The sequence below is a fragment of the Fundulus heteroclitus genome, chromosome 14 (genome assembly GCF_011125445.2).
Source record: "Fundulus heteroclitus isolate FHET01 chromosome 14, MU-UCD_Fhet_4.1, whole genome shotgun sequence".
Lineage (NCBI taxonomy): Eukaryota > Metazoa > Chordata > Actinopteri > Cyprinodontiformes > Fundulidae > Fundulus > Fundulus heteroclitus.
Window position 1 is genome coordinate 5,993,055 of NC_046374.1, and position 26,824 is coordinate 6,019,878.

Sequence of the window (26,824 nt, forward strand, 5' to 3'; positions counted from 1 at the left end):
TCATATTCTGAATCTATATTTTTTTCTAGAGGTGGCAATGTGTTTTGCACTGTTCTATATGCAGTGGAAGTAGTGGTCCACACAATGAACTATGAGGACGGAGTCCACACAATGTATTAAAGACATGTATGTGTGTGTGTGTGTGTGTGTGTGTGTGTGTGTGTGTGTGTGTGTGTGTGTGTGTGTGTGTGTGTGTGTGTGTGTTTCTCTGCATTGTCCTGTGATGGACTATCCAGAGACTAACCCAACACCTGCAGTAAGGTCCAGTGGCATGACCTTACTGAATGAGCTTTAAACTCAGTACTGAACATTACATCATTGAAGGGGACCTAATATGCAAATGCCACTTTTTGCAAAGTTTTGTACTTCCATTTGGGTCTTTACTTACCTGACTCCGCCAGATAGATTTGCTCCGCATATCCATCTGGAAACCTTCCGTTGAAGTAATTTTGGGAAGGGGCGAAAATACTGGTTAGCTGATTGGCCTATGTTGGTGATAGACGGGCCAAATAAACCAATCAGATTTGTCGTCGCTCGTAACAGAGCGACGACGAAAACACAACCACAAGCCAAGCTACTCTTGCTGCTGCAGGTAAAGGCTCGTTAGCTCAGCAAAAAAATACTCTGTAATGCCGATAAAACTTGCTCGATAGCCACGCTAACGCTAGTTTCATCGGCTGAAGCCGCCATGTTCTTTAGACTGAACTGTCGCGCTTCCCGTTGCGTCACACCTCAACCCGCCTCAAAGCCAACGCTGATTGGACGTTCGTTTGGTGAACGGCTCCAAATTTTCTTTAACGGAGAGTAGCCAGACTGATCTGCGAGTGAAACCTTGAAAGCTCGCGAGATCAGGATGGTCTCACGAGGCTAGGTCTTTACTGCTTTTAGAAAGAGTCCAAGGACTAAAAAAAAAACCCATCATCCAGCTGTTTTTTGTCAATAAGTGAATGTTTTGTTTTGTTGTTTCAAAAACTTCTTTAATATTGTGTCACAATCACCCTCACCTGGCAACCCCGGCTGAGCCTAGCCTCTCACCAAGCAATCCAAGCGGAGCTCCACTTCATAGAGGAGAAGAGGAGCCCTTTCTCCCAATCACAGAGAAATGGCTTCATTTTATTTATGATGGCAATGTCGCAGCCACATTGCCAAAGAAAATTACTTCAAGAAGGACTCTTTTGAAAACTACAAAGAGCACATGGCAGGATTTGCCAAAAGACTTTACCTTCAGCAACATAAAAAGGTCAGTAAGGTCAGTAAAGGTCCTGTATCTGTGACAGTGTGGAATAAAACCTCCCTAACAACATTAGCTAACAGTAGCTGTTATTAGGTTGATGGACGCGCACAGCCCAAAGACCGGGTACTGTTGCTCTGAGCTTCTCCTTCGTGCTTGCAGAGCAGCAAGACACAACGGTCAGTTGTGCTAACAAACCACACAGACACACACTCACGCGCATATATATATATATATATATATATATATATATATATATATATATATAAATGGTAAATGTGATTATGTTTTAGACAAGGCAACTGGGCTCAGTTAGAAAGCAGCAAGTCCAAAGATAAACACTAAATGACGTTGTGAGAGCTTGGGGAAATGTGGACCAAAACCAAATTTAGAGTACAGTTTGCTATGATCTATGGTTTATTAGGTTTGTGGCTGCTTGGAAGCAAAAATAAGAATGTTTTCATAATATAACTCTGTGATATAACACTGCATAATATAGCTCTGTGTCTTTTGCCTTTTAATAAAAATCTCTACTACATACCAACACAACTAACACTATTATGGTTCAATTGTTTAAACTGAGACATACACTTGTGCTTAGATGTGATTCTCTGTTAGCTGTTAGACTGAACAGAAACAAAGGCATTCATGATGAAAAGCAACAGGAAATACATACTTTGACAGATGTTCCATGTATCTTTCAAAATACAAGACGTGTTAGATACTGCAAATGACAAACGCTTCATTTTGTTCTCTCCAATACCTGCGCAAACACACGATGACTTCCCAGTGGTTACTGTGAAGCAATTTATTCACAGACACCAGAAAGGACCCCCCCCCCACACACACACACACACACACACACACACACACACACACACACACACAGACATATCAATGTTTTCAATACAAAGTGAGGACCATGCCTTGACTTCCATTCATTTCCAACCCTTTCAATGGCCTGACCCTAAACCCAACTGTAATAAACTAGTATTTGACTGGTGTACATACCTAACCCTAACCTTAAGCTAGTTGACACCTTAGTCCTAAAACCTAACTACTAGCTCAAAAAGACACATACAGACACACTCGCTGCCTAAACAAAGTTGGAAGCACACTTCCTTCTACAATATCTTTGTTTCATTTGGACAAACATGTCATCACTTGGGACTAGGGCATCCAGAACCAGGATGCACTAAACATGAAAGGTTCAGAGTATATTCTGTGAAACTGTGTATCAGATAGATGAACAGTGTGCAGTGTGGGGAAGATTAGACTGGAACCCAATTAAGAGCTTATTGCTGACTTTGCTTTAAACAAATAAAACATAAATTTAGCAGAGCAAAACAGTGCCACATCTACATAATGGAAGTGAGCCTGGCAAAAACGTTTGGAACGCAGCAAAGCTATAACCACACAACTGCTCAGGGAAAAACTTGATGGGAGGCATTCACAAAAAAAAAATCAGTTGGGTTCTTTTCTGCATCTTCATGTTCACCATAAAAGCATTTTAACTGATTTTCTTAGACTGTCTCAGCTGTATCAATAACAATCACTGAGTCAATGTAACACCATACACAGAACAACTGCCTGTGTGAAGGAGAATTTATATAAAGGTGATGTTTCTAAAAACAATATCTGAAGTGTTTTTATGTATCTCAAGTGTTTTCTTAAACTGCAATTACATAAGTTCTACATTAGAATTTTTTGTAATTTCGAAGTTTATAAACGTCCTCCATCTACCTCAATTTACTCAGTACAGTGCTACAGAGTAAAGAAGATAACATTATCTAAACCGAGGTCACAGTCCTGTAAGGAGAAAACTGATGTTATTTACGACTGGTTTTATTTATTTGATCAGAGGCAATGTTCAGAAAAACACTCAACTTCAACAGAGTAAAGATGCACAACATCTAGCTTCTGATCTCATTTCCATCTGGAGTCTCTCTGACAGGTAAGACAGTATTGAAAACTCATGTTAGCACAATGGTAAAACAATGGCACCATTCATTTAACATCATGTAGATAAAATATCATTCAAAATCCAATGTTTCAAAACCTACTTTTTAAAATGCTGTTAAAACAGCATCGAATCCACTGTCACCTAGTGACACAGTGATTGCTCAGTGTAAAGCACCTGCAGGGCATGACCGCAGCAGTGCAAAGCAGATGTTTTGGTCAACAATCTTTACTGTCACCATGTGTAATCATGCGAAAATGTTTCTGTTTCTCAAGCTCAGGTCCTCACCTTCCAGGCTCTTTCTAGTTCTTCCCTGAGCCCATGGTATTTTTTCCTGATGCTACCATCACTCAGAATGGCCACATCAATCACAACGGCTGTCCTCTGCTGCTTACCAATGATCACAATGTCTAGTTGGTTGGCCATTACCATTTTGTATGTTTGTATCTGGAAGTCCCACAGGATCTAAGCTCTGTAATTCTCCACCACCTTGTGAAGTGACTCCCATTTTGACCTGGGGGTCTCCAGTTGGTATTCTTTGCATAGCCTGCACCTGGGATCTCACCTGGTATGGTAGATCTGGGCCTCTATTGCTCTGGTGCTCAAGGCCTGCTCCTTTGCTACCATGATCAATGCTACAGTGCTGTCCTTCGGTCCAGTCCTCTCTAGCCATTGATAGGATTTGGTTATATCAGCCACTTCAGCTATCTGTCGCTGGTACATCCCATGCAGGGGTTTTTCCTCCCACGACGGTTTCTTCAGTTCCTTCTCTTCCAACTTCCATTGTCTGAGACATTAACTGAGCGCTTCGTCCCTTGGGGCCATCTTCTTGATATACTCTTGGAGCTTGGATGTTTCATCTTCAATGGTGGCTCTAATGTTCACTAGGCCTCTGCCTCCTTCTTGGTGCTTAAGACTCTGACTCTCATGCGGAGGATCAGAGTGCTGCATGGGGCATATGTAGTCTATATATATATGTAGTCTATATATATATATATATATATATATATATATATATATATATATATATATATATATATATATATATATAGTGTGCATATATATATGTATAATGTATATAGTGTGCATATGTATATAGTGTGCATATGTATATATGTATATAGGCCAACTGCCTACCTCATATACATGATGAGAGTGCATAAATAGAGAACCATACTGGCTCAGATGTTGCCTAGTCAAACAAGGTCTGCGTCAGGTGTTGAGGAAAAAGGACACTTTGACGACAAATGGGCTACTGGAACACAAAGGCAATGGGCTCGAGAAGACAATATAAATACATAAATATAATATACCGTATTTTTTGGACTGTAAGGCTCACTTAAAATCACATCATCACTATCACTTTATTTTAGATCTGTAAACATATATATATATATATATATATATATATATATATATATATATATATATATATATATATATATATATATATATATATATTCTCCGCCTCAACGCACTGGAGCTCATCCTGACAGAAGCAGAGTTAGTAAACTCAAAAGGAGCCGCTCTGCCTGTATTTTCTGCAGTTTACGGCTGCAATAACTGATGATAACTGCTGAACGTAGATTAGGCAATGCAGATCACCATTTTGAGCAGATATTGGTGAGTTTTCTACTCATCTTATAACATTGCAGAACCCAACCCATAAACCGTACTTTAATGCTTATTTGTTGTCTTTTTATGTCTCTAAAATGCAAAATTAGTATTCATTTTAATTTAAATGCTTAATACCATGTCTATCTCACCTCAGTCAGCCTGCCCCAGGGCAGCTGTAGCTACTAACATAGCACACCACTGTTAGGGGGTGAATGTGTGTGTGAATGGGTGAATGACTAAGACTGTAGTGTAAAGCGCTTAGAGTGTTGTCAAGACTAGTTAAAGCACTATACAAGTACAAGCCATTTACCATTTACCATTTATCTTTGTTCAAGGGGTTAAAAAAATATTTTGGCATGAAAACAGATATTTATTTACAAGGGGACAGATAGGGCATTGGGACTTGCTCGACAGCCGATACCGCAACCTGACGTCACAAACTGGGAGGTGGCAGTTCTGTTCTTCACCAAGATGGCTGCCTCCATAAAAGGACCTTCAAATGAAAACTACTCTTAATTAAAAAAGCTTATCATTTATTGAACAGTATGTAATAAATTTATATTTAAAGTACTTTCAGCAGTTTGAATTCTGATTTTGACCGGACTTCTCCTTTAAAATTATTATTTTTTTATAGTAATTTTTTAGTGAGGTAGGATTGTTCTATTTCTTTTCTGTTTTGTTTTTTTTTAAGTAAAAGCACTTTGTCCAAAGGCAGTTTTAGATTTAGGGACACTAAATTTCCATATGGTGGTTGACCTTGTTGTCGCTTTGCTCATTTGTTCAGAGGTTTGGGAAACAATCTGGGCGGTGAAGGTGATGGGTCATGGATGATTTTAAAAACCAAACGCACATCAGTCAAAGTGTTTATGTTTTCAAAACTTAACATCTTATATTTTTTTAGTAAATGGCAATGATGATACAGTTGCGTATTTTTACCCAGGATATTGAAAGTCTAGATACACAATGATTCTAGGGGTTTTAAGGTTTGCTTGTGCCAGCAAGACATGCAGTAAGAGAAACAAGATACAATCAGAGCATACGCTTTAGACAACTCCAATGTAAGAAAGATTCATACTGATCTTATATCCCAAAGGGCATTTTAGTCTTTTTACTTGTTTTTGAACATGTATTTAAATTAACTGGCATTGTCCATGATTTGTCTGATATTAATATTTGGACAGCGCTTGTGATTAATTGTAGAATACATCCCTGCTGTTTTTGCAACATTTAGAGAAATCATAATTCACTTAATCGGGTTGAAATTGGGATCGCACACAGTAGAAATCTTCAACACACATCTAGCTGAGAAGAAAATGGCATATCTGATTAAGAACATCTTCGGCTTCTAACTATGGAAATTGAAGACATGCAGGCCTGTTTTAAGCCTGCTGCTTGCACAGTGGATGCTCACACACTAAAGAAATGACTTGATAAAATATTAGAATGATAAGTATGTAGATCATGAACAATCAGCAGCACCAGTAGTAGAACAAAGTAAATATATCGTGCTTCTGTCCCTGTTACTTATACAGCTACACATGTGTATTCAAACTGTGCATAATGCTTATGATCATTGCAGGACAGTAAGACAAAAAAATTTGATAAATCTGAATTATTTTTTATAATTAGTGGTTTCAATTTGACAACCAGTGATGGAAAAGAAAGATAAACTGTTTAGTATGGGTACTGATTATTTCAGTACTATGGATGCAAGCAAATAATTGACTAACGATTATTGTCAAATACTAGTTTATTACAGTAGATTAAAATTTGTTCCATCTGATTAACTGATAGTATCTGTTTTTTTCAGTGTTGTACTGTGTTCACTATCCAGAAGTGGACACTGTGGCTCACCCTTAAGCGGGGCCAGACCTTGATAGTTGTAGAGAAATAATCATGGTAGAGATATCACAGGAACGTGACCTGTTCCAAATAGAATCTGGTAAAAAAAAAAAAAAAAAAGAAATTGCCCTTAATATTACAGAAAGACCCTCTTGATACACAAGAAAAGTCAGGTTTTCAAAAAAATGGCCACTTAGCAATTAATCATTAATCAATCGATAAGATCAATCAACTTTAGATTAATTAATTAATTAATCAGCAACTTGAATCCCTATTTCATACTTTTGTATGAACCAGGCAGAGTACACAAGCACTAGTGAAGCCAACTAGTGAGGGCAGGGTGAGAACAGGTCCACAGGATCAGCAATGCAGAGCGACACAAACACTGGAGAAAACCACATGCAGGCAGCGTGAAGAGAAGGGACGTTTTGGCCGGGAGTGGTGAGTGAGGGAGGTATAAATAGGTGGAATGAATTGGCCTAATTAGCAGCAGCAGGTGAAACTGTTAAATGCGAGCTGAACGGTGACTGGGAAGGGTGGAGGTATGGAGTGGAGAAGGGTCAGCCAAACAGTCCAAAAGCAGAAACAAAAACCCAACTCATGACACCCTGTTCCTGTTCCCCGACCTCCGAGCCTTACATATCATCTAAATTGGTTTGCTGACATCTGCCATACTGTGTATGAGCCTTGCCTGTTCCTTGGATGCTGGATCAATCTCTGCCATTCTGCCAGACACCATGGCAGTGTTTCAAGCCAGCACTCTTGACTCTGGCCAGTTGCTCTCTTTTATGATTTTAATTCCCATCATTAACAGTTTTCACTGGTTTCTCTCTCTGGAGAACTGAGGAATTAACCAACAGACTCAGATCCCCGGTTAGGATGTTTAGTAAAGCGTCTTTGAGTATCCAAAAAAGCGCTATATAAGTTTGATGTATTATTATTATTATTATTATTATTATTATTATTATTATTATTATTATTATTATTATTATTATTATTATTATTATTATCTTAAAAGGGTTTGTGGTTTTTCTTTTGAGTATTTCCTTAGTTCTTGACTCTCTTGCAGTAACTGGCTTGTCCTTTTCCTTTACACAAGGTCGTGATCAGCAGAGGTTTTCCACCAGTTCTCTTGTCATATTTAAACATTTTAAAATGCCCTCTGTGTCTAGTTGTAATTTTGTGACAACAGTCTGGATCAATTTGTTATGTGTGAGATTTGAGCATTTTTCTAATTACCAATTTGCATATTCCATCAGAATACAATATACAATTTACATCAAAGCCAAATGGTTTGACTGATGGGTATACAAGTTGACATTTGTTGTGAATTAGCACTATATAAATTGAAGTACTTTGGTAAAACAGAAATACACGGATAAATTGGTACATAAACTTGAGCAATGTGTCACACAGCTGTACAGTATCTTAATGACAGCTATACTGTACATACCGGTTGTTGATTACAGGTCAGATACCAGAAAATACAACAACCAAGTCATAAAAGTTACCACCCATTAACCAAAGGATGATGTTGGGGGATTAAATTTAAAGTCAAAACAGCAAAACAAATGGTCGGCTGGCAGAATGAAACAAGACGATTATTAATCTAACTGATGTACACAAGACCTAACCAATGATGGGATTAACACCAGCTACATGTAGTAGCAAATTTGAAGTAAAAATGCTTTATGCTCAGAATATTATCCTCAGTGTGTAATTAGAAAGCAACTAGACTTCAGTTATGCCTGCCATCCAAAACACAAAGTATCAGGATTAGAAGTTGTATTCAGAACAATACTAAATGTATTAATAATGCCATGTGATCTGTTTTAGCCAGTCCAAAAACAACTTAAACAGTAGTTCATCTTGACAAACTGGTTTTTAACTGTTTAAAATATATATATTTTTTCAGTTGTGACGACCAAAGTGCAGAAAGGGAATTGAAGGCTGCATGATGAAGACAAGGATTTAATGATAATAAAGGCAAAACTTACAATAAGACACAGGAAATGGAGGACAGGCATGGAAGAAGGCCTACAGTAGGCATGGTAACAGAAGAATCAAGCAATGAACAAAGACAGATGTGCAGCTTATATACAGGGGGATGAGTGGAGGAAAACACAACAACACAGGTGGGACATGAGGAACAGATGAGGTCAAGGAAAGCAGAGAATACTGGGGAGAGGCAAACAGGAAATAAAACAAACAGGAATAACACAAAAAATAGAATGAACTACAATGACTGCAGCTAGAGAACATAAAAGTAATAAAAAAAAACTCACACACCCCAGGATGATGACAGGATTCAGAACAACTGAATGCAATACAAGTCCTTCTAATTCAGTGGTAACATGTATTGACCATTAAGTGATCAATTTTGAACCACTGGTCTTTATCTGTAACGACTGAAAGGATACATTTACGTTCTGGCTCTTAGTTTGCTTGGCTTCAATGCACAGCTTCTTTAAAGCCAAACTAGCTTAATCTGTTTGACTTGCATCACAGGGAATGTGTAATGAGAATGCATAAAGGCTGGTGCAGCCTCACCATCTACAGTTTCTACACCAAGAATGTTTCCATCTGTGTTTGTCTCCCTAATCTCGCCAGAGTGAATGTCACTGCCGACTGAAGGGGCCTTGTGAGGTGAGAGATAATCTAATCACTAGACAGAAAAAAAGGAGAGATGTGAAGCTCTAACAAGACAGAAAGATGAAAAACAAAAACAGCCAAGGTGAAGGAGGCCAACACAAGTCTTTAAACTTTCCTGACAAATTAAAAGAAGGACAGAGACCAACACAGATTGTGCCAACAACAAACGGTAACACATGAAGCCTCCTACACTGACACGTGTCGGCTGTGTCTGAAGGAAAAACAAAAGGTCAAAGTAAAAAAAACTCTTGCTTCCATAACAGATGGTCACCTAATGACACGTGTTTGCTTATTAGACAGTAGAGTCAGTAAAAATCTGTCAAACATGTATCCTTGAAAAATATCTCTTCTTAATACATTGGTTGCATGTATTGTTTTCTTGTAAAAAAAAAATGTATGCCTCATAGAAAATGACTAAAAACGTAGAGATGCATGTTAGTGATAGTCTCTTTGCTGAATGCAACACTGCAGCAACAAATTCATCCAGATCAAAACTAGCCCCAAACACCCATGAAGATGTGTCAAAGACAGTGTGTGAATGGGACAGAATGGGAGATGATCAAGTATCATATAAAGCCCAGCTTTCATATAGTTCTTATGCTGGGCTGGACAACAACTTGGGTTGTGGGGTGAGAGCTGAGGGGAATGAAACAAAAACTGAGATGGACGTTCAAACAACCTCTGATGTCTGAAGGGGCATCAGATGTTTTACACACACTACTCCGGCCAGTCAAAACAAATCCAAGTGATTTTGCTCCCGAAGAGCAGAATTCAACCTACTATAGAAACCCACTTTATACAGCAGGAGAGCAGATGAGAGAAAGAAACTTACCTCCAGGTTTTTTTTAATTTCTTCCAAAGCTTTTTCATTTGCTTCTCATTAGTATTAAAAGTTTGAATAGTTATGTAGTACATAAGGGAGGAGAATCTGTTTTTCTTGAAAGCTCACTAATTATTTGGCTGATGACTGGAAAAAGATAATTCACCCTGCTTGATCAGCGATTAACAAAATCAGACAATTAGAGATCTGAATTATTTTATTATCAGTGAAAGCAATCAACATCGCAGAAGCAAATAACCTTGCAAATATTTGGTGGCGTATTAAAAAACATGTGATTCTCCTTAGCCTGAAGGATCGCGTGTGCTGCCTTACCTTCAACTCACCAAACTTGATCCATCCATTTTCCTACACGCTTATCCCTGTTGGGGTCGCGAGGGATGCTGGTGCCTAACCAAACTGAGACTGTGTAATCTGTCTCACTGAATCAATCTTAAATTTCCAATGCTTATCGTGATGTGATCTTTGTGTTAAATTGAATTCAAGGTTTCTCATTTGTTCTGCCCGGCAGTGATAACAGAATAGTGTGCTTGCAGGACATTTGTTAAGATTAGAGAAAATCTGGGTTGTCTAAGCGGAATAATTATGCAACCAAAGAGGGTATTGAGTTTTGGTTAGAGAAGCCAAAAAACTAAAGAGAGGCACAGCCTGGCCCTGCCAAAAAAGGACAAATGAGCCCATGTTTTAAACACAACTCAATGTCATTCATTTTGCTTTGTTGTTTTCCAGAGCATTAGTATATCATAATTAATTTTTATGCTAGTCCCACCTGATCCACCCTCTTTATTTCTTCTAACGCCAACCATGGCTGAGTCGCTCTGCATATTTATATTTCTCATTGAGGCTCTGCTTAGTGATTGCCACAAGCATCAAAATGCACAAGAGGCAGTGAGATGCCTTCAGCGATCACCATCAATTAAAAAGCCCCCCTCTGCCTGTCAGCAAATTATCAACAGAATGATGAACTAACAACAACCTCATGTACTTCTGTGGTTTAGGCTTCAGCTTCAACCCAGAGCTACTAACATTTCACTGACCCTCAGACATGTCAGACTAATGACTCTGAGAACTTAAAACATAAAAAATAGACTGCTTATTAACTGTAAAATCATGTTGTAAATGTTTTAGATAAAGGTCAGACTTTAATATTTTAGTCTCTAACACTGTTCTGTTGCATTATTAAATAATTTCAATAAATTCACTGTCCAATAATTCTGTGAAATCTTCACATTTCAAAACAGGCAAGTTTGTACCACATATAAAATTTCAGTTATGTTTGCAAAGATATTACAATCAGAAAAAAAGGCATGACAGACAAATAACACAAAAGCGATCATGCCCTGAGTCAGAGTTATCGTTTGTGTGGCAGCAGAATAAAATGCAGAAATCTCAGAGCTGTATATTCACATCACTGGACACAGGACCTGGATAAGGATAATGACAGCTCTGAGAGTATCATTGCTCAAGCCTTGGCGTTCTTCTCTATTTTCCTCTCACTTCCTCCAACACATCCCATTCCATTTCCTGCCAAGGCAACTATCAGGCCAAGCAGTAGCATCTGTCCAATGAGGCCCTGAGCCATAATTCCATTCATGGTTGGATAAATTCACACAACTGTTTGTCCTACAACACCCTGTGTGACTGACATGACAAATTGTCTGTCCTTCTGTCCTGGACATGATCTACACAAGCAGCTATTTCTATAAACAGATTTCAGGAAATCCATTTAGGTGTTTGAATATACAGTAAAAAGAGATAGTGAGCCTGGGTATGTGCTGCTAACACTAGGGGGCGTTAGGGGGACCAGGTCTCAGAAAAGACAACAGGTTGTTTGCGAAAGACAATGCAGGAAACATCAACACTATGATAATGTCATACATTTTAATTTAACACAGATAGCACATTACATTAATCAGTCTCTGATTTGCCTGTTCTGAACTGCTCTAGGTGCTCAACTAGTTCATTAAAAATGCTACTATCCATTCCACCGCTCTGTCCCCCTGGCAGAAAGTGTGGGAAATGTAGGAATTTGTCTCATGAAACCTAGGCAATAGGTGCACCTGGTTCACAGTATGGGCATAGTACGAGTATGTGAAAGCCCTAACTCCCCAGATTCATATTTGGGCTCAAACATAGTGTCAGGATTTGTTTACAGATGGACCCAGAACCACAACACACGGGACTAAAATTAAGAGTTTTTACTAAAGGATTGATGGGTGGTGGATGACGTGACCGGGGAGGCAGGTGTGCACAGGAACAGGGGTGTAGGTGATGGCAGGAGTTGACGGTCCGGAGCGAGAGTTCATAAAGCCAGAGACAGGCAGTAATGTCCACAGCTTCTCAGAGACGACAGGCAGACTTCAGATCCTTAGAGACAGCTGGCAGAGTTCAGAGCTTCTCAGGGACGGCTAGCAGAAAGAGTCAAAATCAAAAGTAACCTAACCAGGGTGGGTGGAGGGAGGTAGGATGGCGGGCTAAAGTCAAAACCAAAACTAGTCTAACTAAGGTGAACCAAAATCACGAAAGCGCAGGTAACAAGAAGGCGTCTAAAACGCTAGCAATAACAAAGGCTGCCAGAAGCAGGCCTACGAGAACGCCGGAGGCCTACTAGCAGCCAGTTATAAACCATTTCCCAGTCTTTGTAACAGCCTTTTCATTTCTTTAGTTTACTTAATATTCTGTATGTATCAAAATCCTTTTTGTTTTATTTTATGAGCATCTAGCGCACAGCTTCTCATAAGGTGGAACAATGCTGGGTAGTTTGATCGACAGCTGACACAGCTCTCATCTGGGATGATGACTGAACGTGAATTTGACCCAGTCAAATGCAGAACTTTGCTGCATTTTGCACTCCTGTCCTGGTGTCCCACAAACTGAAACAAAGGTCTGCATTTGACTGGGTCAAATTCTGAGAAATCAAAAACTATGCGACAGAGAATTTTTTAAAATTTAAAGAAAGCAAACCTTCAGCCATCATCCCAGATGAGAGCTGTGTCAGATCTCATCTGGGCCTTGAGCACCAGGAGGCCCCAGAAACCATCCAGCATCTCACAGCAGGGTGTAAGATACTAGCAGGGAAGGAATACATGGAACGCCATAACCAAATGATTAGTATAGTGTACAGAAACATCTGTTCAGAATACGAACTGAAGACCCCCAGGTCAAAATGGGAGTCACCTCCCAAGGTAGTGGAGAATGACTGAGCTTAGATCATGTGGGACTTCCAGATACAAACAAGCAAAATGGTAATGGCCAACCAACCAGACATTGTGATCATTAGTAAGCAGCAGAGGACAGCCGTTGTGATTGATGTAGCCATCCTGAGTCAGAAAAAAAGAGCATGAGAAACTGGGGAACTACCAAGGGCTCAGGGAAGAACCTGGAAGGTGAAGACAACAGTAGAGCCCATGTTCATCGGAGCACTTGGGGCAGTAACCCCCACTCTGAAGAAGTGCATCTAACAGATACCCGGAGAAACATCAGACATCTCAGTCCAGAATGTGTGTTAACCTGCAGCTTGTGCGGCCCACCAATAGGTTTCACCTTATACCCATTTTAACCACAGTTAATTTGAGTACATAATGTAAAAATCTTAATTAATTCGATTCAAACAGACAAACTTAGAAATAAAAGTTATTAAACAAAACTATTTTGTAATGTATATGCAAATGTTAGTTGTCATTAATAATATATATGTCATTCATTTATGTAAAGGGTGCAACAGAAGCATTCCTTATTGTTTTAGATTTTTACTCATAAGTAAAAGAAGACCTTCTTTTGTTTACTTCCAATTCAGTTTAATTATATTTGACATTTTAAAAGCTGTGACAATTTATTTGTAAAACCATAAACAAAATTACTTCTTTTTAGTTATCTCTGTGATGCAGGAGGTGGCACTTTATACATATATTTTGTACTTTGATTTGTGTGATGTTCCACAAAATGTTTACTCATTTTGTGCTATATTATAAATGGAAGATTTAATAATAGAATAAATATTTAAAAAATAAATAAATAAACTGTGTTTTTTTTAGAGGGAATCTGAAAAATGTGTCAATAGAATGATAAAAATAAAAATATATATTTTTTTTTTTAAAAAAAGGAACTTGTTCCAGTAATAGAGTTTGGGCTGGGATAAAGAATAAAAACACACAACTCTGCCAGCATTGCAAACAGTGTTTCTCTAATGGAAACTAGTGTGGTAGTAAAAAAAAACAAAAAAAAAAAAAACTGGGTACTAAGTGAACACAGCTCCTCTGTTCTATAAACTCCTTCCCGCTGTTTTTGAAAGCCACATTTGCTCATCCTTACGTCTGAATCTGTACCACTATATGAGTGCGTTTACTCACAACTGCACAGGGACCAGTGAGAAGGCTTCGGAGTAGAAGGCAATTAAAATGCAGGAAACAAAAGCCCTTCATATCACCAATCACACAGAAGTCATGCATCCCCCCAGGATACAAGAACAGAAGGACAGGAGAAAATGTCCTTCGTTTACTATAAAACCGGAATGTGGGAAAGGTCAGGTTGGAAAACAGGCAAGCTGTTCTCAAGTTTTGAAAGACGATTAAATATTCAAGCTGCGAAATCCGAAACATACATAAACATATAGATGCTTTGTAAGAGTAACATTTTGCTACCATGCCTCAATGTTGTCTCTTTGTTGCCACTACAGCTATGGCAGAAAAAAAAGACAAGGGTGTAGGGGTTCTAGGGACTACAAATAAATTTGGAGTTTTACAGCAGTCAGATATATTTAACCAATTATGAAGAGTTAAAATCTCTGTATAAGCCACTCTGATATGCTTTGGTAGTTCAGGTCAATAGAGAAAAGGTTGGTGAAAAGTCAGCAGAGATTTTGACCTGTGTTGGGGTCTGTACCGCCCGTCTGGTTCGACCTTGAGAAAGCCACTGTGCTGTCACCGTCCTTCCCCTGGGTAGCCCTGGGGAACACAATGCAAGAGAGAGATTAATGTGAGGTTGCAGTGCCTGCACAGGCCGGGTAAACTTGCTGCAGGATGAAGTGTCACAGTGTCATAGAGCAAGAGGCAAATAAAAAAAGACTGCAACAAAGACTGATGCTAACTCAATGAAAATCTTCCTGCTCAGGAAGGCTGCCGGGTGAATATCAAGGCGTTTACAAGAAAAATAGTGGCATGTAGAATAATGTCAGAAAAAAATTCAAAGCATTTGGTATGTTAAGTGATTTGCGTAATGGAAAAGGAAACAGATTTGTTTTATTAACATGGCGAATTTTACATCATCAATGATTCAAAAAGCGGAATCAGTGTGATTCTGCTCAACAAGTGTTTGATCTCTACACTGAAGTTTTCACCTTTATTAGAACGAAAATCACTACCGCTGAGGTGGCGCTTCGTGTTTTTTGGATTATTGTGCAATGTGCAGTGATCCAATGTATTTTAAATCTGCTTACAGCTCTATGAGCTATAAGTTAAAAATTAAGGCTATTTAACAAGTCAATTTTGATTAATTTATTACAGAAAAATTAATGTCTTAAAAAATGAACAACTCTAATCACACTATGGAATTTAAACCCTTGAGTAAATATCACATGTTTGAGTGCAAGTGAAAGCGGCACAGAATGCCCTGCGAGCTACTTAGTATTACCCCTTCATCGAACTAAAGGCAGCAGCCTACCATTTAATGATGGTTATGTGAGTCAATAGAGCTGAATATCAGGAGTGAAAGTATGTAAAACACTGCTTCAAGAGAGAACTTCACACGTTTGTCAGAACAGAGGCCCAATATTCCAAATTTAAATCCAGAAACTATATATACATCGCACTAAAGGCAAATGTAGCCCAAATCAGATTTTTTTACAGGTCAGAAAAGGCTGAAAGACTGGGACAGAGGTTGAGGAAAAACACCATGAACATACAGCCAAAGAGTTGGTTAAGATCTAACCATATCAATCTGTTAGAATGGTCCAGTCAAAGTCCAGATCAAAATTGAATTCTGATTTATATGCCATCTGACTGAAATTGAAGTATTTTGCAGGAAAAAGAAAACAGGCAAAAATTTCAGTTGTAGGTGTGCAAATTGGTGGAGACATGCACCCAAAGACTTGGAGCTGTAATTGCTATCAAAGGAGACTCAAGAGCCTGAATACTTATGAACACCACATTTTTATGGATTCTGTAAAAGGAAAACAAATAGAAAGCCATGTATAATTTTCATTCCAATTCACCATTATAAACTACCTTGTGTTGGTCTAACACACAGTAAAATCTTAATAAAATACATGTTATGATTCTGGCCAATTTTTTTAAACAGTTCCCTATCGAGCCTTAGCTATCCATACAAACATTGAGCTGAAAGCTGCCTACTTCACACAAGAGACAGGCCGGTGTGACATCATCATCCTCTCAGCTCTCACTCTCTGGATACAAAGAGAGACCCACGAATCTTGGATCAGATCCATTACTAGCACCCAGAACCTGATAAGGTTAGTGGCTTCATTTCTGAGTTTTCTATCATTCATTGCATCCTCATCAGCCACTAACCTTTGTCTCTCCCTCACAGTGGTGCCTGAGAGTGCTCCTGGCAGTTTCGTATTTCTCACCAGGAAGTTTATTTTAATAAACTTTTTGAAAAGCTACCTGTGTTAAGCAGAATTTTTGATTCTCTGTATCTGGCTTTACAATGCATTGAAGTTTGGGTTGATAATAAAATGTAAGAAAAAAGTACGGAAGCGTATTGCTGCCACTGGACAAAATATTTTTTTTGTTGCTTATCTTGTATAAACATGATAATGATCTTGTATAAACGTGATAATTATCTTGTATAAACATGATAATTATCTTGTATAAACATGATAATTATCTTGTATAAACGTGATCTTATCTTGTATAAGCATGATAATTATCTTGTAAAAACGTGATAATTATCTTGTATAAACATGATAATTATCTTGTATAAACATGATAATTATCTTGTATAAACATGATAATTATCTTGTAAAAACGTGATAATTATCTTGTATAAACATGATAATTATCTTGTAAAAACGTGATAATTATTTTTTAAAACGTGAAAATTATCTTGTAAAAACGTGATACCTTATCCAGATGGTGGCGCTAGTATGCTTTTAGTCTGTATTGACCGCAAGACTCATTTAAAAAGAAAAAAGAAGAAGTTTTGCCTTGTTAAGCCCACCAGCTTTCAATCCGCTGATTATGATTGCTGGAACCAGAAATAAAGCAGTTAATGGAGGAACGATCAGCACTCTATCGTAGGAACCTCTGCATTTCTGCCATCGTGACATTTTCAGTTCCAAAATCAGCGCGGATTCGAGCAGGGGTCCCCATCCTCGTCTCAACTTCTTTTATAAAATATCCAGGTATAATTTTAGGATCACTGCTTGTGGAAAAAGCATGGAGCCATACAATTTGCCTGGAAAAGCCATCGATTGCCCCATTAATACAGATACCAAACGGCTTTAGTTTATCATAGGAGTCAACATGCCACAAGAAATTAGGTCCAGGATTAATATACACGCGTCGTGTCAGCCTCCTCCTCCACCTTCGTTCCACACCCCTGGGGTCGAGAAATTTTAACAGATGTCTCACTGTACTCTGAGTCACAACATATCCATGTTGAACACATTTAAGGTGGTGAAACTTATATCCATGCTGGCTCCCATAACTCTCCAGCTGTTCAATGAGAAAGGCCGCCACATCCAGAGGATCCGATTGATTTTTTCTTCTGTAGAGTCCCACTCTTTGGAGGATTCTTCTCAATGTTCGCATACTAATACTGATCTCATCCACTGTGTGCAGCAGCATCAGCATCTCTCCGTGTCTTAGACCGAGCATAAAGTAGAACTTAATCAACTCTGGTAAACTTGCCATTGTACTACCGAGTAGATGATGTACATGCTTCTTCTTCGTCTTAAATGAGTCAGACTAAAAGCATACTAGTGCCACCATCTGGATAAGGTATCACATTTTTACAAGATAATTATCATGTTTATACAAGATAATTATCACGTTTTTCCAAGATAATTATCATGTTTATACAAGATAATTATCACGTTTTTACAAGATAATTGTCATGTTTATACAAGATAATTATCACGTTTTTACAAGATAATTATCATGTTTATACAAGATAATTATCACGTTTATACAAGATAATTATCACGTTTATACAAGATAATTATCACGTTTTTACAAGATAATTATCACGTTTTTACAAGATAATTATCATGTTTATACAAGATAATTATCATGTTTATACAAGATAAGATCACGTTTATACAAGATAATTATCATGTTTATACAAGATAAGCAACAAAAAAATATTTTGTCTAGTGGCAGCAATACGCTTCCGTAAAAAAGTGAAAAAGTTCAAGGGGTATACATTTTTTGCAAGGTACTGTTTAAAACAGACAGTGGAGAGGGCAGAGCAGAGCAGCATCCATGTTTAATGTACTGTATAATTACAGAACTATCTATTTAGAGTAAATCTCTCTTGAGGAAGCTCCTCCCCCTCTATTTGTCTTGTAAAAACAGATGTGACCCCTGATGGTCCATTCAGCTAAATCTTCATGAAAGCTAATTAAAAACTGAAAATAAATGACTTGATTAGGATTTTTTTTTGTCCGGAAGTGCTCTTTTAGCATTCATCCTACCAGATTGCTTTGAGTCGATTAAAACGGTACAGTTCTGTGGAACAATGCCAAACAATTTTGGTGAACATGTGATCACTACAGGATGACTAGATTAGTGCAGATGAATCATGAGCTCTCTTTAAATTGACAAAACACTTCCCTGCATGTTGAATTTGAAAGGGAGTGATTTATAAGCATCAATACAAGGCTCTGTATGCATTTTCTCACAGATAACCCCAGAACGCTACATTAGACTTTGGTAGAAAAAAATGGAGCACATGTTAAAAAGGGCTGGTCAGAGCTTTTGTTTTAGCATCACAGAACATTTAGCCATGTATACCAGATCAGTTCAAATAGAATTTTGAGGCGGGAGCCACCACAATTTTATTTTTGTGACGCCAGTGTAGAAAATCAGTTTTTACAGAATTATATCTATATATAGAAAGGTGATGACATCTTAACATGACAGTGGTAGTTACACGATTGTCCTTACTTGTCACTATGGAAACATTTTAAGTGACTGATTAATTGTGGTTTAATAAAGGATAATAGATGCATCACTAGTCTGACCTTCAATAGTAAAACTGGGGTCACGGTGTATGTCTAAAAGGGGGACTTGACATTGAATCCTATAAGATATTAGCCAGGTCTGATACAGGTCTAATTGCAGAGCAGCCTTTTGTAATGTTAGATATATTCAGTTCATTTAATCTCAATACATTATTACTGTCATGATTTGTCTTGGATGAACCCGGACACAGCTCACACACACACAGAGCTAGTTTCCAAAGTTTATTGCAGAGCAGGTAGTGGATGGTGAAGCCAGAGTCAGTTACCAGACGGAGGTTGCAGGGGTGCAGGATACTGGCAGACGAGAACAGACCGGAGCAGACAGGAACAGAACCAGGAGACGAGCAGGGACGAGACAGGCATGGTGTTCTGGAGACTGCAAACGAACCGGTAACGAGGACAAACTGAAGGTGAGTCTTATAGTGGCGAGAGCAGGTGGAGCGAGTCCGTGGCTGATTGCAGTCCAGACAGGTGTTTCCAATCAGGCTGCACTGAGGAAAGGAGCCAGGAAGTGTTCTGAATGCAGCCTTCAGGCTGCATCATGACAGTACCCCCCCCCTCAAGGTCGGCTTCCAGACGACCAATAAGCTCCTCGACTGGGCGGGAGGAGGGGGGTATCCGGACGGCGGGCAAAAACAAAACAAAAAAAAGGTCTGGAACCATATGGACGCAGGAACCTCACGGGCGCAGAAACTCAGGTGCGCAGGACCCCTTGTCGGCGCAGGAACCAAGCGGACGCGGGGAAGGCGTCGGAACCAATGAGCGCAGGATCCTCTGAACGCGCAGAAACCTTGAGAGCGCCGGAACCTTTGAGAGCGCCGGAACCAGAGGCGAACGTCGCAACACAGCGACCCAGGCGAGACGAATCCAGAGGCGAGGCGTCGCATCACAGCGACCCAGGCGAGACGAACCAGAGACGAGGCGTCGCATCACAGCGACCCAGGCGAGACGAACCAAGAGGCGGGGCATCGTGCACTACGATCCCGGCGAGACGAACCAGAGGCGTGGCGTCGCATCACAGCGACCCAGGCGAGACGAACCAGAGGCGAGGCGTCGCATCACAGCGACCCAGGCGAGACGAACCAGGAGGCGGGGCATCGTGGACTACGATCCCGGCGAGACGAACCAGAAGCGAAGGCACCCACGGAGATCTGGGGCTGAAGTGAAGGCGAATCCAGAATTCTGCCAGCACCTGCACCAAGCTCTGTGTGTGACCGGGTTCATCCTTTGACCGGTTCGTTCTGTCATGATTTGTCTTGGATGAACCCGGACACAGCTCACACACACACAGAGCTAGTTTCCAAAGTTTATTGCAGAGCAGGTAGTGGATGGTGAAGCCAGAGTCAGTTACCAGACGGAGGTTGCAGGGGTGCAGGATACTGGCAGACGAGAACAGACCGGAGCAGACAGGAACAGAACCAGGAGACGAGCAGGGACGAGACAGGCATGGTGTTCTGGAGACTGCAAACGAACCGGTAACGAGGACAAACTGAAGGTGAGTCTTATAGTGGCGAGAGCAGGTGGAGCGAGTCCGTGGCTGATTGCAGTCCAGACAGGTGTTTCCAATCAGGCTGCACTGAGGAAAGGAGCCAGGAAGTGTTCTGAATTCAGCCTTCAGGCTGCATCATGACAATTACAATGTGATAATGTGGGCCGATCATGGTGGCCAGTTTTAAGACAGAGATCCATGATATGACAAAAATGAATATGATGATTTGTTTTCACACTAAGGTCACATTTTTATCATGATTGCGGGATTATCATGATATGTTGCCATTACTGAGACATGAAGAACACAGTTCCTCAAACAGTGTTGTCTAGTTCAAAACAATTTATTTGTATTTTAAAATAAAATAGTCATGTAAATTTAATTCTTGCTACCTAATACATATTGAACAGTATGAACAATTTTTATGGTTATTTTGTCAAAAGTTATTGCAGCTGTCAATTTAACTTTAACATCAATGCTAGAATTCTTATTTGTAGCAGTGGTAGTTTTAATATCGTCAATTCTTCACATTCTCACCAACAAAATCTTCTGTATGTCAGGGATAAATTAAAGCCTGATCAACAACGCACTCAGGATTCAAACCGTTTTTATAAGCAGAGATGAAGCTGCAAATGGTTTTAATTAGGTTTATTTAATACAGAGTGCTTTATACCTCTGAACACAGCTCAAAGGTATAAAGTCTATTGTTGTATAACAAGACCCTTCGCAGAGTTAGAGCAGCATATTTTTCATCAATAATTGAGGAGAACAAAAATAATCCTAGATTTCTCTTCAGTACAGTTGCCAAATTTACACAGAGTCATAGCTCCGTTGATCCATCCATTCTCTTAGCTCTTAGCAGTAATGATTTTATGGGATTCTTCATAAATAAAATTGATTCCATTAAAAATAAAATAATTGGCATCCTCCCAAACATGATTACCTCGTCCTCAGTAAGTGAGGCAGCATTGGAGGAATCCTTAGAACCTGCGCAGTGTCTGAACTGTTTAAAAGCAGTAGAGCTTTCTGGGCTATCTAAAATTCTAGCTTCATCTAAACCTTTTACCTGTATGTTAGACCCAATCCCAACCAAGTTGTTTAAGGAGGTATTCCCTCTGATCAGTGGCACTATTTTAGACATGATTAATCTATCCTTGGTAAATGGATATGTACCACAGGCTTTTAAAGTAGCTGTTATGAAACCTTTACTTAAGAAACCATCTCTTGATCAAGATGAGTTAGTAAATTACAGACCTAAATCTAATCTTCTTTTCTTATCTAAAATTCTTGAGAAAGTAGTTGCTAATCAACTATGTGAACATTTACAAAGGAATGACCTACTTGAGGAGTTTCAGTCAGGCTTCAGAGCTCATCATAGCACTGAAACAGCTCTGGTGAAGGTCAATAATGATATTCTCATGGCCTCAGATAATGGACTTGTGTCTGTACTTGTCCTGTTAGATCTCAGTGCTGCATTTGATACAGTTGATCACAATATTCTCCTACAAAGACTTGAGCATTACCGTAGGGATTAAGGGGAAAGCATTAGGCTGGTTTAAATCTTATCTATCGGACAGATTCACGTTTGTTCATGTTAATAATAAATCTTCTTCAAACTCTAGGGTCACCTGTGGAGTACCACAGGGTTTAGTCCTTGGAGCAATTCTCTTTACCATATATATGCTTCCGATTGGCAAAATTATCAGACAGTATGGGATTAATTTCCACTGTTATAATGATGACACTCAGCTATATTTATCCATAAATCCTGAAGAATCCAATCAGTTACTTCGACTGCAGTCGTGTCTTAATGACATTAAAAGCGGGATGACTTTAAATGTCCTGCATTTAAATTCTGACAAGACTGAAGTTGTAATCTTTGGGCCAGAGTCCTCAAAAAATAAACTTCTTAACCAATCACTTAATCTGGGTGGCATTAACTTGGCCTCTGGTAATAAAGTAAAAAATCTTGGTGTTATTTTTGACCAAGACATGTCATTTAAATCCCATATTAAACAGGTTTCCAGAGTTTCCTTTTTTTACCTCTGGATTATCGCCAAAATTAGAAGCATTCTGTCCAGGACTGATGCTGAAAAACTAGTCCATGCATTTGTTACTTCAAGGCTGGACTATTGTAATTCTTTACCATCAGGAAGTCCACAAAATGGAGTTCAAAGCCTTCAGCTGATCCAAAATGCTGCAGCAAGAGTTCTGATGAAAATCAGCAAGCGAGATCATATTTCTCCAATTTTAGCTTCCCTTCATTGGCTTCCTGTTAAATCAAGAATAGAATTTAAAATTCTTCTTCTAATGTATAAAGCCCTTAATAATCAAGCTCCATCATATATCAGAGCTGACAACCTCAGCTGGTCTGTGAACACCACGTCACTGGTGAAGAGGGCACAGAAGTGACTGTACTTCCTGCGGAGGATGAGGAGAGCCCACCTGCCCCCGCCCATCCTCACGACCTTCTACAGAAGCACCATAGAGAGCATTCTGACCAGCTTTCTCTCTGTGTGGTGTGGAGGCTGCAGTGCCTCCGACTGGAAGAATGTGAGGAGAGTGGTGCGGACAGCAGAAGAGATCATAGGGGCTCCTCTTCCCTCCATTAAGGACATTTCATCCCAGTGCTGCCTGGCCCGAGCCCGTAATATCATCAGGGACACCTCACACCCCCACCATGGACTGTTCTCCCTGCTGCCCTCTGGGATAAGGTTCCGCAGCATCCGCTGCAGGTCCACCAGGTTCTGCAAAAGATTTTTCCCTGTCGCCATCAGACTGTTGAACTGCTGAAGCTATAAACTGGACTCTGTACCACATTCGCACATTTGCATCATTGCACCCTTATCCAGCATTACAGATGCTGCCGAACTCTCAGTCTCTAAAATGCATTCTTGCACAAATCATTTCTGCACATACAAATGGTTTTTAAGAAATACTCACCTGTACACTGGGATCGGACACTGTCTCTTTGTCCTGCATTGTTTTACATTTCAATTGTTGTACTGTTAAATCACTGCTGCACTTTACCCTGTAACTTTATCTTATCCTGTAATCTAAATTTCAAGCTGTGTGCAAACGAAATTTTCGTTCTGTACGCACTCTGTGCATACTAAATGATAATAAAGTTGTCTAAGTCTAAGTCTAAGTCTCGTCTATTTATTGATTAAAGTTCTTTGTTTTTTTGTTGTTGTTGTTTGTTTGTTTTTTAAATGCCTTGTTAAATGTCAGTGTAAAAGGCATAAAAAAATAAAACTTTTGCTGACTTTACAGGTCAAGGGGTAATAAAATAAATTCACTAAAATTAAATTATTTTATTTTGTTTGTTTCTTTACTTGATAATCAATCCATGTTATAGAAAATATTTGATTAGAGTATAGCACAACATAAAATCCTTGTTAATATTTTTTTAAGAAGCAGTCCAAATATGCATAGAGTTAAAAATAATTACCAAGTCACTGACAAAAATATCACTACTTCAAATCTATGACTTTGCTGATAAAGACTCATCTACAGCATTTGAACATTCCAAAGGTCCACAAGCATTGACGACAAACTTGGTTTTGATAATGACGTGGTAGAGTTTTTTTTGTTTGTTTGTTTGTTTTTGGTAGCAGTTCATTGACATTGCTAGCATGAATATGTTTGACAAGTTATGTGTACAGCATTAAAACAAGTGTGATGTGGAAAATAAATAGAAGAATTTCTACATTTCTGAGTGCACTTCAGCTCTGATAGATATCTACTTTCCTCCCACTAAGCCTCTACCTTAACTTAAAGCCAGAGTAACACTGCCCACTCACTCCACTTGAGCTTACATGAAATGATTGTTGCAGTATTCAGTGAGCACTCATAAATGCTTAAAAAGCAGGTAAAAAGGTAGCTTTGTGTAAACTCTTTACAAACTGTATACAATAGCTGTTACATTCCTCAGTTTTTAACTTTGCTGAAACCTCTCAAATGTTTTAATTTCTTCAAGTATGTTTTAAATGTTCTCACGACATCACCTCTTACATAACTCTACTCTTCTTACTGGTTTAGACTAGGGTTTAGAGAGGGCCTACAACGTGGCCAAGAAAACATCTGCTTTCAATATTCATTTATAGCCAAAACCAACAAATGACACATTGATCTGGAGTCTTTCCGAATGGCCTCCTTTCTGAAGAAAACATTAAGGCTGGCTAATAGCTTCAGCAGACACATTACAGGCTGGATAGGATGAGGTTCTCCATCAGGCCGCTCCCCCTGAATGATCTACTGTGACTCACTGTTTCTTTGGGGTGTAATACATAAACACCAGGCACATATGATATCCAACAACAGAGTTAACAAATCACTTCTGCTCTTTGCCTTGCTTTACCTAAATATAATACCTACACTGAGGCAATTATAAATCCATTGGCATACAGCAGGCGTGTCCAAGTGCGGCCCAGGGGCAATTTCCGGCCCCTGTACTGATTTTGTGCGGCCCCCCCAACTGCATTTCAAGAATGATCATGTCGACCAGCATTGGTGGCTGGTGCAAATTGAAACTCTTTTTTTAAATAATGGCAAAATTACTGCAGTTACAATTAAGTTAAATTTAATCAGTTAAAATCTTAAATTTAAATATTGAATTGAATGTCATGTAGAGCACACATGGGTTAAAAAAAATCACCTTTTTGGTAATGTTATTTATTTTTATTCCCTTTTTTGCCCTTGAGTGATTTTGACTTGACAATTTCTGCCCCCGAGCTAAAAAGTTTGGATATCCCTGGCTTACAGTATCCAACAACAGTGAAGAGGAACAACAATGGGATGTGAGAATCCCACGAGTAAGTCAAATGATGAGCTCTGTCTCAACCATAAAGTCACAGTGCATCTGGATCCAAAGTTAGTAACAGTTTAATTAAACAGCTTTTTAAATTCTTAGACATGCTGTTGCTTAGACTGATCTCCTACCATTTACCAGTAGTAGGAAATATTTAGCAGTTTTACAAGTGCTCACATGGTGAAAATGTGTGCAGAAAATGAGTGCAGAAAAGATGAATTTAGTCTCTCAAACTCTATATTCTGTTTGGGACATATTTTTCAATCCATTCAGTTTTCTCTATTCCCTATTACGCTGTTTGAACAATATTGTCACAGTAATTGCATGGAGCAGTTGCAGGGGGAAGATGGGATCACCTGTACGCTACTGGCAGAAGACGCACGACAATTTGGGATTTTGGACGCAAATGTATCCTTGAATAATAATTTTTTTACTATTGCTTATATTGAGGCACTGATTATTTTGCCAACCCTACTATATAACATCTTTGTTGTGTCTGTTAGTGGTGTATTAAAAAAGTTATTTGAAAGAAATAAACAGTGGAAGTTTGGTGGAAAAAAGGTTTAAGTTTGGTCATTAACGCACCACCCCTGTCCTTCTCCACACTTCATATATTGTGTTTTGCTATTCATGCTTCTCTTTCTTCTGTGATCCTTATGGGACCCTCTGCCAGCCATGAGATAAAGCTGGAGGATTTACGCTCACTCTCGGCAGTCACCCAAGCAGCTATCAGTGACGGTTACAGAGAGGAAAAATACAATGAAAGGCATCTATATTTGTCAAGTAACCCAATGGCTGTAATATAAAGTGTGGAATATAGTCTAAAAAAGGATGGGCAATGGGAGAAGGTTTAATACATGGCAACTATGTTACCTTGTAGAGAAATGAGGAGTGTGGAGTGGGCTCAGTAGGAAAAGATGAAGTGTATTATTTCAACTCAGGAGGCCAATCAGATGTTTTATCCAATTTAAAACTGCCTTTGCTTGCTATGTTAACCTTTCTGAAAACAGACACCTTCTGTAATGGTGCTAAAGACATCTTTGTAAGGCAGCTGATTTAGTGACCGTATTATGCAGGTACAGCTGTACTCATCACCCTTTTTTATGCCATGCAGTGCTACAGTAAGTCAGAATAGGAAGATATGGTATGTTTCAAACCAAATTAAGGGACACTAAAGATTTGT

The 26,824-nt window shown here is 39.1% G+C and overlaps 2 protein-coding genes across 2 annotated transcripts in view; both read right to left on the reverse strand.

Annotated features, from left to right (window-relative positions):
• adam19a (ADAM metallopeptidase domain 19a) overlaps positions 1–15,081 on the reverse strand; it is a gene marked incomplete in the record, with an annotated part of 318,150 nt that extends 303,069 nt beyond the window's left edge. Inside the window, 1 exon segment of the mRNA XM_036146125.1 lies at positions 15,004–15,081.
• LOC118565912 overlaps positions 1–26,824 on the reverse strand; it is a 377,406-nt gene that overhangs the window by 338,518 nt on the left and 12,064 nt on the right. The gene's annotated exons all lie outside the window — the stretch shown is intronic.